Genomic DNA, 20,365 nt, shown 5'->3' on the forward strand with positions numbered 1-20,365 from the left:
CTAAAATTTGAGAGCATCTCTTCAAGGTTCGGCTTCTTTTCCTATTGGTAGGGTGGTTGTTGGTAGCCTAGAGGTGGTCTCTGATTTCCTTAACCTCCCCATGAGAAATTTGGGTGGTTCCTCCAACCTGCATTGTAAGTGTTACTATATGGATTGTTTTGAGATCGAGGATTATTACCCATGTAATTTAACTGCTTGTTATCCATGTTGTGGCCATAAGGTTGGTATTTCAAATTGCTTGATCCACCTCCACTTGCTTCGCACTACATTACGGGGTGAACCTGTGAAAAACTAAGGAAACCATCAATTTTCTTATTCAAGAGTTCCAATTTTCTTATTCAAGAGTTCTACTTGATTAGAGAGCATGGTGACCGAGTCGACATTATAAACACCGGTTGTTTTGGTTGGCTTTGTCCTCATGACTTGCCACTGATAGTTATTCAGTGACATCTCCTCTATAAACTCATAAGCATCTTCAGGTGTTTTATTGTTGATGGTTCTGCCAGCAGCTGCGTCAACCATTTGCCGAGTCGAAAGATTCAGGCCATTATGGAACGTTTGAACCTGTAGCCAAAGCGGTAACCCAAAGTGAGGGAACCTTCTCAAAAGGTCCTTGTATCTCTCCCATGCATCGTAGAGTGTTTCTAAATCCATCTGTACAAAAGAAGAGATATCATTACGTAATTTAACCATTTTAGCCGGTGAAAAATATTTTAGTAAAATTTTTTTGGTCATTTGTTCCCAAGTCGTAACTGACCCTCATGGTAACGAGTTCAACCACTTTTTAGCTTTGTTCCTCAATGAAAAGGAAAACAACCGAAGATGTATAGCATCATCAGAAACGCCATTAATTTTAAATGTATCGCATTGTTCCAAAAAGTTTGCTAAGTGAGCATTGGGATCTTCATCCTGCAAACCATCAAACTGAACAAACTGTTGTATCATTTGAATTGTGTTAGGTTTCAGTTCAAAAGTATTTACAACTATAGCAGGTCTAACTATGCTCGATTTAGTTCCTGTGAAAGAAGGTTTAGTATAATCATACATAGTGTGTGGAGTAGAATTTCGATTAACCACAATTGCAGGAGGTAGCTGATTGTCTTGGTTTTCAGCCATCTCTTCGGTTGGGGGTTGAGTATCGTCCTCTTGCTCCTTTTCTGTGTATCTTAAGGTTCGCCTTATTCCTCTTTGGTTTCTACGAACTGTACGATCGATTTCTTCGTCAAAAAAGTAGTGGTCCTGACGGGTTTCTTCTTGTCATAAACTATAAAAACCTGCCAAGAGAAATAAAAAGTAAACTAATAAATAATAATAAAAATAAACTAAAATTAAATTGTAAGAAAAATAAATGGCTAAAGTAATAAAAATTAAGCGTTCCTAATATCTTAGTTCCCCAGCAACGGCGCCAAAAACTTGATCGCAATTTTCGTGACAGGTAAGTTTTATATATTTATAATTAATCGTTCTTAAAACTAACTATTATCACAATGTAGGCAAGTGTACCTATCGAAAAGTAGTACAGTTTTAGCAAGACCGGATTGTCAAAGCCAAAGGAACTAAAAGTACTAGTAATGACTATCTTTTTATTATCTAGCCTAAGAATAAGGGGGTTTTGTTTTAACTAACTAATTATCTAAACTAAGAATTCATAGAAAATAGAATTGGGAGATTAATTTTGGAAAACAATTAAATTAAGACAATACCTAAGGAAAAATCCACCTAGACTTTACTTGTTATTCTGGCTCCGAATCAGACGATTTATTCATTTAACTTGTTCCGTAGAGATTCCTAAGTTATGTTATTATCCTTATTCAAGACTAATAACGTCTAATCCTTAGATTGAATAATTGAGACTTTTCTCTAATTAACACCCTAGGGTTGCATTAACTCGACCTATGGATCCCCTTATTAGGTTTCACCCTAATTTGAAAAAATCTTGTCACCCTATCTCTAGGCACGCAATCAACTCCGCTTAATTATGACAATTTTACTCTTAGACAGGGTCTATTCCTCCTCTGAATAAGATCTTATCTTGAATCAGTATCCTGGGATATCAAAATAAGAATTAAGAACACATAATTAAGAACAAGTTAAATATTTATCATACAATTCAGAAAATAATAACAAGATTCGTCTTATGTTTCATTCCTCTTGGGTATTTAGGGGATTTAGTTCATAAGTAAAAAGGAAAACATCTCAGAAGAATAACGAATACAAAACATAAGAAAACCCAAAACTCCGGAAGGGAAGTTGAGGGGAGATCTTTAGTCTTGATGATGAATCTAGATTCTGAGATGGATCAATCGGCTTTTTTTGAGTAATTCCTTCCTCCCTCTCTATGCCTCTCTCTTTCTTCCTCCTCTAGGGTGTATTTATAGGCTTTGGAATGCCTAAAAACCCTTGAAATTAGCCGTTTTCGAATTGGACTCAACTTGGGCTCGGCAGGGACATGCCTTTGTGAGTCGTGCTTCGATTCTGTCAAATTGACATGGCCATGTAGTTTGACCGTGTGAGGAAGTCCAGGTCGTGTTGATTTCGTACTTTGGCCCATTTTTTCATATTTGGCCCGTTTCTCGTTCCTTTCGCTCTCTTATGCTCTCCTAAGTATAAAACATGAAATTAAGGCATTAGGAGCATCGAATTCACCAATTCTAATGGAAAATCATCCATAAAATGTGTTAAGCATGGGGTAAAAATATGTATAAATTATGGTTTATCATTATGTAATTTTTCAATTCAATCTCGATTCTAACCTTTTCTTTTAGCTTGTGACCACACCCCTTAACCAAAGCCACGTTACAACCCTCTAAAGACCTTTTGGTTGATGAATCATCTCAATATATAGTGGTGGAGATTTGATTTTCACGCAAGCCTATGGTAATAACTTTTCATATTGATTGTTGAGTGCTAAATTTCTTGTCCTTAAACATCTCGAGTGATTTGAGTGAATCTTTAGTGAGGATGTGAAATCCTGTGATATTTTGAATCAAAGATGATTACTTAGATAAGGGGAGACACCTAGGTTTTCGTGATAAAATGCTCAACTTGGAATGTTTGAAACTTTGATGTTCTTCGAGTTGAATTTTCAATGTATGATTACTTATGGATTATTTTGAGATACTATTGATGAGAATTATAAGTTGAGAAGAATTTATTTTGATTGTGAGTTGAGGATTTTGCTTGAGGACAAGCAAATTCTTAAGTGTGGGGGTATTTGATAAGCCATAATTTATACATATTTTTGTCTCATGCTTAGCATATTTTTGGATGAATTATCCTTAGATTTGGTGAATTCGATACTTCTAATCCTTTAATTTCATGTATTATACTTAGGTGAGCATAGGCGAGTAAAAAGAGCGAGAAACGGGCAAAAAATAGAGAAAATGGGTCAACGTGGGAAATCAACATGGCCTGGACTTCCTTACACGAGTATACCACATGCCCGTGTCTATTCAACAGACTCGGACACGAGTCAAAGCATTTGCACACGGGCGTGTCCCTGTTAAGCCCAAGTCTAGTCCTATTCAGAAAAGGCCACTCTTGAGGGTTTTGAAGCATTCTAAAGCCTATATAAACACCCTAGGAGGTACCTAGAAAAGACACACGGAGTAGGAGGCAAGGAATTACTCGAAGAAAGCTGATTGATCCATTTCAGAAGCCGGATTATCCTTCAAGACTGAATATCTCCCTTCAATTTTCTTCAGGAGTTTTGGGTTTTCGTTATGTTTTGTTATCATTATTCTTCTGAAATGTTCTCTTTTACACTTATGAACTAAATCTCCTAAATACCTAAGGGGAATGAAACCTAAGACGAATCTTATTATTATTTTCTGAATTATATGATAAATATTTGACTTGTTCTTAATTATGAGTTCTTAATTCTTGCTTTAATATTCCAGGATATTGATTCAAGTATTGACGTGCTTATTCAGAGGAGCAAAAGTCCCTGTCTGGGAGTTGATCTAGAATAATGGAACGGAGTTGATTGCACGCCTAGACATAGGGTGACATAATTTCGCTGGATTAGGGTGAAACCTAATAAAAGAATCCATAGATCGAGTTAATGCAACACTAGGGGTTTTAATTAGAAAGAGATTTCAGTTAATGAACCTACGGTTAGATGTTGTTAGTCTTGAGAGAGATAACAATATAACTTAGGGATTTCTACGATCAAGTCAAGTGAATAAATCGTTTGATTCAGAGTCAAATAACAAGTGAAGTCTAGGTGGATTTTTCCTTTGGGTATTATCCAAATTAATCAGCTTTTCCCAAAAGTATTTTCCTAATTTTCCTCCAGTGCATTCTTAGTTTAGTAATTAGTTTAGATAAAACAAACCCCTTTATTTTTAGGCTAGATGATAAAAAGAGAGTTAATACTAGTACTTTTAGTTCCTTTGGGTTTGACATCCCGGTCTTGCCATATCCTATACTACTGTTTGATAAGGTGCGGTTGCCTTTGTCATGATAATAGTTAGTTTTCAAGATCAAACATTCATAAATTATAAAACTTATCGTGATTTGTTTACATCATTAACACCTTTAGCTATCAATTTAGGACTATTACATTTTATGCGATTTAGTCATTTTTCACAATTAGGCTCACAAACGTCAAAATTAACTCACCAAATTTTTCATGTACTAATATAAACATGCTATGACTCCAAAACAATAATAAAATAATTTCTCCAACTTCAGATTTATGGTCCCGAGACCACTATTCCAACTAGGCCCTAAATTGGGCTGTTACAGAAACAAACTTTGTTGCAAGATGTGAAAGATGCCCAAAAGAATATATGAAGATGGATTTGATCAAGTAACAAGTTGAATATAGAAAGAGCAGTGGATTTGTGGTGGATAGCAAAGGAAATTTATGATTTCAAGGTAGGCTTCGTGTGCTTGAAAATGATGAATTGAAGTAAATTATACTATGGGAAGCTCATTGTAGCTCATTTGCTATGCATCCAGGAAGTAAATTATACCATGATCTGAAGCCTTTTTTTTGGTGGAAGAGAATGAAAAAGGATATAGCAAAATATGTCCCCAAGTGCTTAACGTGCAACAGGTGAAAGTGGAACATCAAGTTCCATCGAGATTGTTACAACATATAACAATACCCAGATGGAAGTGGGAGAGGATTACAATGGATTTTTTGGTTGGTTTACCACTCACACCAACTAAGAAAGATGTAATTTGGGTGATTGTAGATAGATTAAAAAAATCTTCTCATTCTCCACCTGTTCGAAAATATTATTTGATGGAGAGATATGCATAATTATATATAGATGAAATAGTAAGACTTCGTGGAGTGTTGAAATCTATCATTTCTGGCAGAGATCCAAGACTTACTTCAAGATTTTGGGAGAAGTTACATGAAGCTCTAGGAACCCGACAAAATTTTAGTACTGCATTCTATCCTCAAACTAATGGTCAATCCGAATAGGTAATTCATATTTTGGAAGACATGTTGAGAATTTGTGTCATTGAATTTGGAGGAAGTTGAGAAAGATATTTTCCATTAGTAAAATTCACTTATAATAAAAGCTATTACTCCAACACTAAAATGGCAGCATATGAAATGTTATATGCAAGGAAGTGTAGAACTATTGTTTGCTAGAAAGAATTGAGTGAAAATAAGTTAGTAACATCAGATTTGATCAGATAAATTGTAACACCCAAACTCGACCTAGACGTTATTATTTAATTCTACCTTTAGAAATTGTAAATTTTGATAATTTTATTTACATCAAAAAATTAAAAGTTCATTATTAATTCACACGCAAAATTTATTTATTTTAGGAAAAAATGCTTAATTTGATATCTAGATTTGCAGCGGAAATTTCTGAGTAGCTAATTCGGAAACCATGATTTAGATTAGAGAAAAGGTATATATATATTTACCGATTGTGCATAATTTGAAACTTTCGATATTAACTTACATAAAACTTATTTCAAAATTTGCAAGGGAAAACTTATATTTATTTAATTTTAAAAACCAATCCATCCATCAACTTAATAGAAAAAATGCATAAAACTTAAAACAAATAACAAAACCCAAACCCAAAACCAAATTCAAAAACTTAGTCCAAAACCAAAAGTCTAGAAAATTTAATTAAAAATGATTCAAACCATCTTAAGTGAAAAACCAATCCGAGTTCCTGTACGCCGTTCGGTTTTAAACTTGCTAGTTACTTGAAAGGAAAACAAACAAAGAGTGAGCTTATGAGCTCAGTGTGTAACTCATCCCAAGCAACAAACCAAATACACATAAATAAGCAGATACATTTTCAGATACAAATTCAAACATATTCTCCTATTCAAAATCAAAAGTATTTTCATAATCAGATACGGGTGTGTATTTAGATTTAGATGCGGATGTAGACGTAGATTCAGATACAGATGCAGTCACAGATCCTACCCTCATCTACTACATACCAACTCTGTCCAACCAATCACACTATTTAGGACTACAAGAGTCCATCCATCCAATCACATTGGATCATGCTGGTATGCCACACAGATAAGGTGCAGCTAAGTTGCCAGAAATATATATTGGTTTAATCGCCAAAATTGCAGTAATATTTCTAGAATACACTACTTCTATCACATTTCAAACCCACCCCGATGCACATGCATAAATAAACTAACACATATATCCCATAAACAGATGTCATGCATGCTTTCTATACATAATCATGCTTTCAGAGTTATCAAAGCGCCGAACGTACATGTACTTTTTAGATACCTTACCTATATCACATATAGGCATATATCCATAGATATCATGAGAGGTCTCATTACGAATTTCGGAGCCAAACGACTTTAGGTGGAAATTTTTAAAAAATGGGTCCACACATCCGTCTGGTCCACATGGCTTGACAAATGGCCTCACACATGCCCATGTAACCCAAATGGGCTACCACATGGCCTACCAAACGACTGTGTGACCCACAAGGGCTACCACAAGGCCTACCACATGGTTGTGTGATTCACACAGTCTGCCACATGGCCTACCACATGGCCGTGTGACCCACACAAGTTGCCACACGGCCTACCACAGGACCGTGTGGCCCATACGACCTGGCACACGGTCATATGACATTGACAATGCTTTTTGGCTTTATGTCATTTGCTATTTTTTGGGTTTTTCGTTACACACCTGATTAGTTTCTAAAGAAAACTGAACCACGAGAATTCTAATACCTAAATCAACATCCCAGATAGTGAAAATTATCAATCATACACTTAAAACCAAGTCACAAATCAAATGCAACCACCATACTAAAGCCTAACCAAATGAAACAACCCTTAATCCGGAAACATTAATCACTTACCCTTACAAAGTGGTAGCCTAAAATAGTGCCTAAGTCGTCGGTGAGATGTCGTATGCGCCACCCTATTCTCCTATTAGAAACCAAAAATGATATTCATGAAAACCAATTTTGACTCAAACCATCTACATAAACCCTTAACTCTATATCGAAAACTGACAACACACCATCTCTATAAAAAAACTGAAACCAACATTTACTTGGAGCTAGTAACAGAGCCAAGATATTAATCTTAGAGGGGCCAAGATAAAATTAGAAGTGCTATGTAATAGTTTTCCAACATGACAATCGATTTAAACATATAAAAATATATTCAAAAGAAGCAGTATTCCAATAATTAAGAGGAAATAACATATAATTACTTAAAATTGTGCACGATGTTCTTTCAAGGAAATAAAATCAATAAATATAGAGTCTGAATCAAAAGTTTTAGCAATATCTCTCTTAAAATAAACAACAAGATTATCTATAAGAAACTCGTCCTTCAATTTATTGAAAAGTCTTGTTTTGACAATTTTCATCGCTGAAAATGCTCTTTCTATAGTTGCTGTTGAAACAGAAGAGTCAACAGAAGACGAATTAATCTATCAATAAGAAAATATACCTTTGAAATCTGTGTCTCTGCTAATCCTTGTTAAAGATCTGAAATTGTGGACAAATTCTACAATTTCGAATGATTTGGAACATTTTGCTTATAATGCTGTAGTTGATACTTTAAGATTACTTTCTCTTTCTCAATGAAATCAAAAGGATAATATTTTTCCACAATAAAACAAATATCATCCATATTAAAGGATTTATAAACATCTTTCAGATCCAAAGTGGAGCTAAGTGTAAGAAGATAAATTGCCTGTTCATTAAATCTACTATTTAGCTCAAAAAGTTGAGAATCTATAGTAGCATTGAATATCTCAACCTGATAATGGTGCTCTATATTGAAATCAACATGTTGGTGACAACCACATTTTACCACATATGGAAAATCCATATCAAGAACCTCAATATTGTGCTTTTTACAAAATACTTTAACAACTTCCAACAAATTGTCCCAACCATCTTCTCTCAACTTTTGTATCAAAGTTTTGGTGCTTGAGGCTAAGTACATAGCATTTACTATATCTTTGGATTTTTTTCATAGATTTTGGCCAAGAATATATGTAATACCCATTATCTCTTTCACTAGATGTAAGATAAAAATAAAATCAAAAGATGTAATCTTCTTATATGTTGCAGCTGCATCCCCACGGATAGAATAATTAGAACCATTTTCAATAATATTTTCTAGAACAGAACAAGTAGTATTAAACATCCTTATCAAGCCATAAATAGAACTAAAATGAGAGCTCCAATGGGTTTCTCCAGCCTGTTTCACAGTGCTAATTTGGTTAAGTCCTTTACCAGTTTCAAGTTCATCAATTTCTAACATATTTGCAATTTCAAGTTCTTGGGAAACTTGTAATTGATCATGGCAATTTCAAGAGGCACTAATTTTATTAATAATGAAATTCAAATCATAGAAAAAAATTATGAATAGGAATTACCTCTCGAGAAGTAGCAACTAATACTAACTAGAGTCAATGAGCCAAGCAATAAACATAACATGTATAGGGACAATCATTTAAAAACAATGCTTGGAAACCATTCCATTCACCCCACATGTTGCTAGCACCATTATATCCTTGACCTCAGATATTTTGAGCATCAAGGCAATGTCGAGAAACAATAACACTTATTTCCTCTTTCAAAGTTATTGCTGTAGTATCTTGGACATGTACAAGATCAAAGAAACGCTCTTTTATAAATCCTTTCTCATCAATATATCTCAAAATAATAACCATTTACTCCCTTTTAGATTCATCACATGCCTCATCAATAATGATATAAAATTTAGAATCTCCAATTTCTTCACGAATCTTATGACACACTTTATTTGCAGGAATATGTAAAATCTCTTTTTGGATCATATAAGAAGTATATTTAGCATTTCTTAGAGCATTTTCCAAAACAACTTTGGGAACTTTATCATTATAGGAAGCTAAAAATGTAATCAATTCAAGAAAATTACCTCGATTTCTTGAATTAGAGGTTTCATCAATACCTCTAAAAGCATATCCTTACAAAGTTAACCATAAAAAAACATCAATTGAAGTCTTGATTCATAAACTTTGTGCATTAATAGCCTTGTCAAATTTCTGAGATTGATTTAACAAGTCGTGACAAATTTTCTCAACATTATTATGTGGAAGCATGGATCTTGGCCAACATGATTTAAGAAAGCACAACTTTTTCCATCATTAACTTTTTTCCAATTATTAAAGCCTTTAACAGTGAATGCATCCGTTCCGTGACGAACAATTTGTTTTGAAAAAAGATAACATGAGAAACAATATGCTACATCTTTAATAGGGGAATACTCCAACCAAGGACATTTTCAAAACCAAGAAGACTAAAATCTTCAGGGATGCTTGTCACCAGAAAGTGGGTACTTAGACGAATGTATTTGTAGTGCTACGAAATTTTGAGGATTTAAGTGTGAGAATCTATAGTAATTAATTTTTGTATCTGTGGCTCTGTATTCTGCTAATGTGTTTAAGGTCTAGAGTTCGAGTTGCATCAATAAAAGTTTTATTTTTTTTTCAAACAACCCTTATCCATACGTTACATAGTTAAGTGCAATTCTGTGTAAATCTATGTCAAGAATGAACCTGTTGGTTCACTGGTTAAGCATCTCTATTTTTCTGCTCCTGAGTTCGAGTCTTATTGAGTACGTTAGAAAAAAAATTGCTTGTTGTCGAAAATACGCTGGTGGTTAAGACAAAGGCTTTTTATTAAACGTTCTCTTTTTGTTTTCTTCATTTCCTCCTTTTTTTGTTTTCTTTTTCTTTTTCTCCCTTTTTTCTTTCATTACATTTTTTTTAGCGTACCGTGTCGATTATTGAACTTCTCATTCTAATTTGATGCATGGGTCGGGTAAGTAAGTCCTTTGTGATGTTAATTGTGTTAATTTGTTAAAGTTCTAAGAAAAAATGGTCTGGATTGGTTGATAGTTGTGATAATGGATGAATTCTCGTTATTAAGAGATGTTGGTTCCTTATTTTAGGAATAGAAGTTGGAAGTAATGAGTCTCAACAGGAAAATTTGAGTAACTTCAGTTAACCTTTCCGCAAATGTTGTTTCTGTTGAAGGTTTACATGTCAGAGTTTTTGACATAAGTTTTTGTGTGTAATTGTACTTCGCTGTTGTTAAAATTTATTGATTGAATGATTGTACAGTTGTTTTAGGCTTTAGAGACTCTCCACACTGTTATCACCTCAAAATCCCTTCAGGTGCGTACCGAAAACCTTGAATTCTGTAAATTCTAGACTTAAAAAAATGTGACAACCAGTGCCACACGGCAGGCACATGGGCATGTGCCCAAGCCATATGAGCCACAGGGCCGTGTGTCAGGCCATATGGGTGGCTGTATAACTCACTATTTATCGATTTGGAGCCACACGGGTAAGGTACACAAATGTTTGTCTAGGCCGTGTATGGCCATGTTAGTGCAGGGTTCACACAGGCAAGGACACAAACGTATGTCTATGCCTGTAACTCTCTATTTGTGACTTAGGACCACACGGCCTAGGACATGGGTGTGTGCCCAAGTCATGTAACTCACTGTTTATGCTTTAGAACCACATGGGTAGAGGATATGGGTGTGTGCCCAGGCTGTGTGGCATATAAATAGGGTCCGTAACCAATTTTTGAGGTCATGAGGGTGGCCTAACGCTGATATTGACTTCCCCAATGTATGAATGATCTGAATTTGATTGTATGAGAACTCTCTGATACCTTGTGACTGACATATGAATAGCATAGCTGCATGTGTACTGTAATACTTATTCTAATATTGAACTATATTATTTACTTGTGAAACAATTTAGAATGACTGAATACATATTATGGATATTTGTACTCTGCATTTGCATAGGTTGGGATATTATAAAGAAGGAAGTTACCTGCTCTTAAATTAGTAGCTAAGCCACAATGCGTATATATCTGATCCTGGCGCTTTGTCGCATTTTGGTGTAGCAGCTAAGCTGTGTCTTTGTAAATGTGTCAGACAGACACTCTATGGTATGCAATGTTGGTTGGTCATTGGACGCCCTTAACGGTGCGTTGGGATGGTCGAAGATGGTATGTAGCGGAAGGGGGTTAGGAATATCTGCATCTAATCTGTTCTGTATTGCTTCTGCATGTGTAACTAATCTGTCTTGAATCTAAACTGAAATTGCTTCTATTACCAAACTGAATATTTGAATTTGGAAACTATTTTATAAATGTGTCTAATTGAACAAACTTCATTTATGTACTAAGTTCACAACTCACTTTGTTATTGATTGGATGTCAGGTGGTTCTTAGACTTGAATGTGTCGGCGACGCGAAAGCTCGATCAAGCTTTTATCTTTCTTTTAAATGCTACTATTAGGAATTTCAGTATTCTATGATATTATAATGTTTGGAAAGATTACGTACTTAGTTAATTGCTGTGTTGGGTATTATATGATGAATGGTTCATTTTAATTGTATTATAAATGTGATGTTTTTAGTATTGTTGAATTAACTTTTTGGACTTGGTCTGGACGTCTAGGCCATGTTTAGGGTGTTATATTTAATGGTATCAGAGTCAAGTTAGTCATCACTCGGACTATGTTTGGGCTCATAATTTGTGATAAAAAGTGGTTACATGAAAACATAATGTCTGAGTCAATATGAAAACTAAAATAATAGTAAATGACTGAGCCTCCAACATCGAACCTATAAGTATTTCTATCCTGTTATAATGATTGTATTAACGGAACTGTTATCTGGTAAAATATGTTGACGTGAATTAGTGAAATTATCGTATTGGATGTTTAAACTAATCTGTGCAGTCTAATATTGTAGCTAGATTGGTAAAATGAGTTCGTGCGATAGTCGTGGACGTGGAATTCATGAGCGTCGAGGACACTAAGGAGGAGCTCGAACAGAGTCTTCCTCTATGGGTAGTATGCCTAACCTAGAGACTAGCGAGACAGTTGGTACTCCCACTGTTGAGACAGAGTCCCAGACTCCGATGACTGGGGACGAAGCACTATCCCAGGCCATGATTCGAGTACTAAAGAGGGTCGTAGGGAGCCATTCTAGATCAGGAGGATGAGGGTCAGTTACTAAATATTAGCTCGAGGCTATCGAGCGTATCGTGACTGATCTTGATTGAAATCCCACTTAGAAATTGAGGGGTGCAGTATCCCTACTTCGGGACAAGCTTATCAGTGGTGGCTTACGATTGAGCAAGGTGCTTAGCCCAAACAGATCAATTGGGATTATTTCAAGAATGCCTTCCAAAGTAAGTATGTTGGGGCGAGTTATGTCAAGGGTTTCCGACACAAGTTTGTGAGCCTAGTTCAGGGCGATCCATCTGTGGTTGAATATGAAGCTGAATTTCTATGCCTGAGTAGGTATGCACAAACACTGGTAGCGTCTGACTATGACAAGTGTGTGAGGTTTAAAAAAGGATTGTGATATGATCTACGGGTTCTAATAGCTCCTCAAAGGGAGCGGGTTTTTGCGATTCTCTTTGATAAAGTAAAAATAGTGGAAGAGGTGAAGCACAATGAGTGTGAGTGGTGTGACCACGAGAGGGATTAGAGTAAGATTAAGAGTGATTTAGGTCCCTCTGGTTCTGGACAATGCCCTAAGAAATGGGGAGATTTGATAATCCCTCGAGGCCCGAGGTACCAATTGTAGTGACTAAGGTTCAGCTATACAATGATTGTGGGAAACGCCATCCGGACGAGTGCTGGAGGAAGTTCGGAGAGTACCTCCATTGCGGGTTGATGGAGCATCGGGTTAAGGATTGTCCCCATTGACCAGATCAAGTTCCATTTGCTGCACAGACTCCAGGTCCAGGTTCTATTCAGCCTTCAAGAGTGGTTCAGAGGTCGTGGTACTTGTAGAGGGGGTAATGGTTCGAGGAGAGTACAAAGAGCACCGGGTAGAGGTGCCAGTCAGACTTGATAGCCAACTAATTTACGCAGTGAGACACTGCGAGAATAGCGATGATGATGATATCATTATAGGTACATTCTTTATTCATTCTATTTCATAAAATGCTCTCATTGTTATTGGATCTACTCACTCGTATATAGCTAGTATTGTTTCTGTAAATCTGAGTTTAACTAAAGAAAATACTGCTAGAGAGTTTTTTGTGATTAGTCCTTTGGGTCAGTTAGTTTAGATTGCTAGAGTATACAGACGGGTACCCATAGAGATTCAGGGTATAGTGTTTCCAGCTGATCTAATGGACCTACCCTTTAATGGGTTTGATTTGATTCTAGGAATGGATTGACTCGTAGAATATCGGGTCAGTCTAGACTGTGCAACTAAGAAAGTTACTTTGAGAATGAATGAGAATGACGAGGTGGTTATGATTGGTGAGCGTCGAGATTACCTCTCTAATGTAATCTCCGCCCTTGTAGCGGATAAATTAGCCCGAAAGAGGTTTGAGGCATACATTTCCTACGTATCCGATTCTATTTCCACAAAGCTTTCTGTAACACCCCGAACCCGAGACCGTCACCGGGGTCGAATACGAGGTGCTGACAGACTTTTAAAAATTTTTCCAGACACTGCCCAGTCTGAGTACTAGTCGCTTCAAAAATCATATCTTGAGTTTCACAACTCGAAAATCAGTTTTGTGATTTTTCCCTGAAACTAGACTCATGTCCCCACCTATATATTTTTTTCTAGAATTTTTGGTCGGGCCAATTAGTACAGTTTATTAGTCAAAGTCTCCCATGTTACAGGGGTCGACTACACTGACCTCTTCCCATTACGACTTGGATATCTCTCTGCACAGAGCTTCAATACTGATGCCGTTTGTTTCTATGAAAACTAGACTCAGAGAGGAAACCATGCATATATGGTATGACCCCTAATTATCTCTGGTCAATTTATAGTGAATTTCCAAAGGCGGAACAGAGAATCCAGAAACTGTTCTGGCCCCGTTCCACAAGAACCCGAATATCTCTTACTGTACTGTTCATATGATTGTTTCGTTACTTCCATATGAAAGTAGGTTCATCAAGGTTTGATTACATAATTTATTCACTATTTAATTCCACTCCTACGAATTTATGTGATTTTTCAATTCTACACCACAGTTGCTGTCAAAATCTGTTTTCAAGGTAAACTTTACCTATTTTGTGGTTACCATGGACCAACTAGGGTTTTGCCATACATAGGTCCACATGTGATCATATTTAGCCATTCCAATGGCTGATCATTAGCCCAACACTTCCATTTCAATCCATAGTCACATCGTGAAACCATATATATACATACATAAACACAAATGGTCTAATGCCATACTCCACTTCTACAAGCCATTTTCGCATGGCTTTACACACATACATCACAAAAGAACTTAAACAACAGGGGGTAGTCCTATACATGCCATATCCAGAGTTCAACTAAAGAGTACCAAAAGAGCTTGATAGTGTAGATGACTTCGACTTCGCTGATCCCGAATCCGATAGCTAACGAACAAAATCTATAAAACAGAGAGCCAAAGCAACCGGGTAAGCATTTTAAGCTTAGTAAGTCTCAAGTAATGAAATCGGCTTTGACTACAGTATTACATTCACATAGCTAACTAAGTCATTTTATTAACACACATTCTCATAATCATACTTACTTCACACTTCATCAACATATATACACAAGGTATCAACCTTTCTAAAAGCCGAAAATTCGTTAGCCGATCGCACGAATACTATTTAAAACGAATCAACTTTTCCAATGCACATGCAACATACCTTATCGTTCGGGTTGGTCGAGCATATTTATTGAATTAGTTACAGCACAAAACGCTCACATTCAAACCCAAGTTTCTTCGGTATTTAACCGAATACAGCCGCAAACACATTTGCCTTCGGGTTTTAACCCGGACATATCAACTTGCATAATTGCCTTCGGGTCTTAGCCCGGATATATCATCTCGCATAATTGCCTTCGGGTCATAGCCCGGACATATTAACTCGCATAATTGCCTTCGGGTCTTAGCCCGGATATATCAACTCGCGTAATTGCCTTCGGGTCTTAGCCCGGATATATTAACTCGCGTAATTGCCTTCGGGTCTTAGCCCGGATATATTAACTCGCATAATTGCCTTCGGGTCATAGCCCGGACATATTAACTCGCATAATTGCCTTCGGGTCTTAGCCCGGATATATCAACTCGCGTAATTGCCTTCGGGTCTTAGCCCGGATATATTAACTCGCATAATTGCCTTCGGGTCTTAGCCCGGATATATTCCAATGCTCATGCACACATATATCAATAATCATAACACATCCATATCATTTCTTCGTTACTAAGGCTCAAACACAAAACATTTATTAAACCTTTCAAATTTCGGCTCAGTAGCCGCACACAAAGAGCATAATTTCAATTGGCTTTATAACATAGTCTCTAAGCACATTCGACTATCCGTCATAGTATGACTATTCATTTCAATATAATTCAAGTAGGGTCATTACTCGAAGACTTACCTCAAATGTCGTCGAACGACTTCAACGGCTATTCAATTACTTTTTCCTTCCCTTTATCGGATCTAGTTCCCCTTTGCTCTTGAGCTTAAGTTCAACAAAATTTAAAATAGTCATTAATCGACTATTCAAGTATTACTTTCAGAATAATATTATATATATTGATCCGACTTTCACACACATAGATTATAGTAAGCTTTATATTAATCAATAAATAATTCATCGGCAAACTTTCATTAATGTTTACAACAAAATCACATATTCACTACGAGCTGTTTTCCCGAGCAGTAGTTACTAAATTACTTATAACTGGAGCTACTAAACTCCAAATCACTTGCCGTTAATTTTCCCTGAATATAGACTCGTATATCTTCCATCCATAAAATTTCAGAATTTTAGGCTTGGCCAATCAATACCAGATTTTTCTTAAAGTTTCCCCTATTTCACTGTTTGACTATTCTGACCACTCTTCACTACGAATCCAATTTCTCACTTTACAGAATTCCAAATGTGTTGTATTTAATCTCATTTGAAACTAGACTCATTAAGGAGTCTAAGCATATAAATTTTATCTTATAATCATTTTTGTACAATTTATAATGATTTTCTAAAAACAGAACAGGGAATCCAGCAGTCATTTTGACTCAGCCCCACAATACTTCAAATATCTCTAGATCGGCAACTCTTTTGTTTCTATAGTTTCTTTTGTAAGAAAATAGACCCTTGAAGCTTTAATGACATAATTCACTCAGCTTCTAATTCAGCTCCTACAAATTATGGCGATTTTCGAAAACCACCTTACTACTGCTGTCCCAAGTAGATTATGACCTAATACAACAATCTCATATAGGTTTCTTCTAAGCTAACCATAACCGAACCATTTAGTCAAGCTTAAGGCCGATTCTATTTTGTTCAAATTAAGGTCACACTCCCTTAAAAGAAATTCTAGCCTTCTTAACTTTAATTAGCTACTACCTATTCTTTAAACATTAAATACAATGCACTTAACATTTAAACCTTTATACCGAATTTGCTCACACAATAGTCCTTGACCGAAAGTTCTTAGACTCTAGCTACCCTAATGTCATTCCTTGAAACATATCCGAATATCACGTTCAACACCTCCCATCAACAAGTTAAAATTTCTCAAATTCAATTACTAGTGCTTTTATAAAACATAAACAAAAATACATTAAACATTATCTCCCCAAGAATCAATAGCATAACCGAATACATATATTTTTTCTTTCTCTCTAGACTAGATTCGGCAATCCCATAAGCCATATTAACCTTAACTTTCAAGCTAAAACAATTAACAATTTAACACATCCAACCTAACTATCCATCTAATGTCATCAAAACTTCTACTAAAAATTTTAAGCTCCTAGGCCGAAATTCAACCCTCATAAATAACCTAATTTCAATCCAAAATTCAAGTAGCTTTTAAACCAATCCTCCAAATTATGCATACATTTTCAAGAGTGGCATAAAACATACCTTTTTGTATCAAAACACCTTAGCCGAAATTCAACAAGAGTTTTTCTTCTTTCTTTCTTCTAGTTCGGCAATGGAGAAGTAAGGATGAAACACTTTGGTTTCTCCTCCCACTTCTCATTATATTATTTCCTTTCATACTATAATTCCTTTAATATCAATTATTAAATCATTTGTTAATACAAAATTATTTTAATTTTTGAATTAGTGGAGCATATTCCTTCCTTGGCCGGCCACCATGTTTATCATGGGCAAATTGACATGCAAAACCACTCCTTTCAATGCATGTACTATTAGACCATTGTAAAATAACCTCTCACTTTCCAACAAAGTTTCATATAAGTCCATATTAATAAATTCACATAAAGATGATCAAATTAATGCATGAGACTTTCACACATGCATTTACTCACATCATAAACACAGAATATAACTTTTAATTATTTATAAGACTCGGTTTAGCAGTCCCGAAACCACTTCCCGACTAGGGTCAGTTTTGGGCTGTCACAACTCTCCCCCACTTAAGAAATTTTCGTCCCCGAAAATCTTACCGGTGAATAGGTTTGGGTATCGTTCTTTCATCGAGCTCTCAGTTTCCCAAGTAGCTTCCTCGATCCCGTGTTTGAGCCATAACACCTTAACTAACGGAACCCTTCTGTTTCGCAACTCTTTCACTTCACGAGCTAGGATACGAATCGGTTCTTCTTCATAACTCAAGTCAGATTGAATTTCAACTTCCGAGGGATTAATCACATGTGACGGATCGGATCTATAACGTCGTAGCATCGAAACATGAAAAACATTGTGAATCCTTTCAAGTTCAGGGGGTAAAATCAATCTATATGCCACTGAACCAATTCTTTCGGATATTTCATACGGCCCAACGAATCTTGGGCTCAACTTGCCCTTACGGCCAAACCTGAGTATCTTTTTCCAAGGTGAAACCTTAAGGAACACTTTGTCTCCCACCTGATACTCGATGTCTTTCGTTTCAAATCTGCGTACGACTTCTGACGATCCGTGGCTACTTTCAGACTTTCACGGATTACCTTTACTTTCTGTTCAGCATCTCTAATCAAATCAACTCCGAAAATTTTACTTTCACCGAGCTCGGTCCAAAACAATGGTGTACGGCATTTACGACCGTACAAAGCCTCGTAGGTGCCATCTTAATACTTGACTGAAAACTATTGTTGTAAGCGAATTCAATCAAAGTAAGTACCGTTCCCATGAACTACTGAACTCGAGGATGCAACATCTCAACATATCCTCAAGTATCTGAATTATCCGCTCGGATTGACCATCTGTTTGTGGACGAAAGCGGTGCTAAAATGCAGCTTGGTACCCAAAGCTTCTTGCAATTTCTTCCAAAATCGCGAGGTGAATCTCGGATCTCTATCCGACACAATAGAAATCGGTACCCCGTGTAATCTCACAATCTGAGAAACGTACAATTCAGCTAGTTTATCCAATGAAAAATCCGTACGCACGGGGATAAAGTGAGCCGACTTAGTTAGTCTATCGACAACAACCCATATCGCATCCTTCTTACTTGCTGACAAAGGCAGTCCGGACACAAAGTCCATTGTGACTCGATCCCATTTCCACTCGGGTATCATGATCGGCTGGAGTAATCCTGAAGGCACTTGATGTTCCGCTTTCACTTGTTGACATATTAAACATCTCACAAAGTCGGAGATGTCCCGTTTCATACCATGCCACCAAAATTGACGTTTCAAATCGTTGTACATTTTCGTACTCCCCGGGTGAATTGACATTCGGCTACAATGGGCTTCGTTCAGAATCATCGAAATGAGTTCCGAATTCCTTGGAACACACAAACGATTTCTGAACCTCAAACAATCATCGTCATCAATTTGAAACTCTGATCCCTCGTTCGGAAAACACTTAGCCCGTTTTGCAACCAATTCATCATCGACTTTCTGAGCTTCACGAATTTGGTGAGTCAATAATGGTTTAGCTTTTAATTCAGCTACTAACACATTGTCTGGTAGAACAGACAAATGCACGTTCATCGCTCGTAAAGCAAACAATGACTTCCGGCTTAAGGCGTCCGCAACCACGTTAGCCTTTCCCGGGTGGTAATCAATGACAAGCTCGTAATCTTTCAACAACTCAAGCCAACGTCTTTGTCGCAGATTCAAGTCTCGTTGAGTCATCAAATATTTGAGACTTTTGTGGTCCGAAAATACATGGCACTTCTCACCAAACAGATAATGTCGCCATATTTTAAAGCAAACACGATGGCAGCTAGTTCGAGATCATGGGTCGGATAATTCCTCTCGTGTGGCTTCAATTGTCTCGACGCATAGGCCACGACTCGACCTTGCATCAATACGCAACCCAACCAAGTAGGATGCGTCACTATAGATGACAACTCTTTACTGATTCGGTTGCACCAAAATTGGAGCTTCAGTCAAATGAGTTTTCAGTTGGTCGAAACTTTTCTGACATTTCTCCGTCCATCGAACTTAACATCCTTTTGAAGTAGCTTCGTCATTGGTGTGGCTATCATCGAGAACCTTTCACAAATCGTCGGTAATAACCGGCGAGCCCCAAAAAGCTCCGAACTTCAGTAACATTTCTCGGAGGTTTCCAGTCAAGTATGGCTGAAATTTTGTTCGGGTCAACTCGAATACCCGACGCGGATACCACATGACCCAAGAAGCTAACCTCTCTTAACCAGAACTCACACTTACTGAACTTAGCATATAACTGCTTATCCCGTAAAATTTGCAACACTAGTCTCAGGTGCTCAGCATGTTCGGTCTCATCTCTTGAATAGACCAAGATGTCATCAATGAACACAACTACGAACCGATCCAAATATGGTCTGAAGATCCGATTCATCAATCCATAAATACTGCCGGGGCATAGTGAGCCCAAACGGCATCACTAAGAATTCGTAGTGACCGTACCTCGTTCTGAAAGCAGTTTTGGGTACGTCTGAA

The 20,365-nt window shown here is 36.7% G+C and overlaps 1 pseudogene; it reads left to right on the forward strand.

Annotated features, from left to right (window-relative positions):
* Positions 1 to 586: 586 nt before the first annotated feature.
* On the forward strand, positions 587 to 687 carry LOC121231007 (uncharacterized; annotated as a pseudogene).
* The last annotated feature ends 19,678 nt before the right edge of the window (positions 688 to 20,365 follow it).

This window comes from Gossypium hirsutum, chromosome A06, assembly GCF_007990345.1.
Source record: "Gossypium hirsutum isolate 1008001.06 chromosome A06, Gossypium_hirsutum_v2.1, whole genome shotgun sequence".
Lineage (NCBI taxonomy): Eukaryota > Viridiplantae > Streptophyta > Magnoliopsida > Malvales > Malvaceae > Gossypium > Gossypium hirsutum.